Genomic DNA, 1,282 nt, shown 5'->3' with positions numbered 1-1,282 from the left:
TTTTGCCATGTTGCCCAGGCTGGTCTTGAACTTCCCATCTCAAGTGATCCACCCACCTCAGCCTCCCAAAGTGCTGGGATTACAGCCTTTGTGCCCAGTTGGAAAAAATATTTTCAGCACACCCACGCGTGCACGCATGCACATACTCTCTCTCTCGCTATCCATCTATCTATTTATCTGTCTGTCTGTCTGTCTGTGTATCTATCTACCTACCTACCTACCTACCTACCTACCTACCTACCTACCTACCTACCTACCTATCTATCTTATTTCAAGGTATTGGCTTAGGTGATTGTGGGGACTACCAAATCTGAAACCTGTAGGGCAGGCCAGCAGTTTGGAAACTCAGGCAGGAGCTGCTACTGCTGTTTTGAGTCAGAATTTTTTCTTCTTTAGGGAAACCTCAGTTTTTCTCTTAAGGCCTTTCAGCTGGCTGGATAAGGCTCACCCACATTATCAAGGATAAGCTCCTTTAGTTAAAGTAAATTATTGTAAGTTTTTTTTTTTTTGAGACAGAGTTTCGCTCTTGTTGCCCAGGCTGGAGTGCAATGGCGCAATCTCGGTTCACCGCACCCTCTGCCTCCCAGGGTTCAAGCGATTCTCCTGCCTCAGCCTCCTGAGTAGCTGGGATTACAGGCGCCCGTCACCATGCCCAGCTAATTTTTTTGTATTTTTAGTAGAGATGGGGTTTCACCATGATGACCAGGCTGGGCTTGAACTCCTGACCTCAGGTGATCCGCCTGCCTCGGCCTCCCAAAGTGCTGGGATTACAGGCGTGAGCCACTGTACCTGGCTGATTGTAAGTCTTAACAATATCTCCAAAATGCTTTCACAGCAACATAAATAACATAAATAACTGGGTGCTGTAGCCTAGCTAAGTTAATACATAAACTTACCATCACAGTCACAAAACAAACAAGTTATGACACACATTTGCCAAATGCTGTAAAAGCTGGAGGCCAGAGAGAGAGGGTGCTTAAAAGAGCTCACCAGGAGCCTTCTCCTACCCTAGGTGAGATTGTCAGTGACTTGACAACATATTCAGGATCCCCTTATCAGAGTGTGTGGACTGGCCTCAGTAAAAGCAGGAATATTCCTGTAATGAGAACAAATTGTATCAAGCAGTCCCCGCTTATCTGTGGTTTTGCTTTCTGTGGTTTGTTACCCATAGTCAACCATGGTCTGAAAATATTAAATGGAAAATTCCAGAAATAAACAATTCATACATTTTAAATTGCATGCTCTTCAGAGTAGCGTGATGAAATCTCATACTGTCCAACTC

The sequence above is a fragment of the Colobus angolensis genome, unplaced genomic scaffold (assembly GCF_000951035.1).
Source record: "Colobus angolensis palliatus isolate OR3802 unplaced genomic scaffold, Cang.pa_1.0 Scaffold45, whole genome shotgun sequence".
Lineage (NCBI taxonomy): Eukaryota > Metazoa > Chordata > Mammalia > Primates > Cercopithecidae > Colobus > Colobus angolensis.
Note: the sequence above shows the minus strand (reverse complement) of the source record.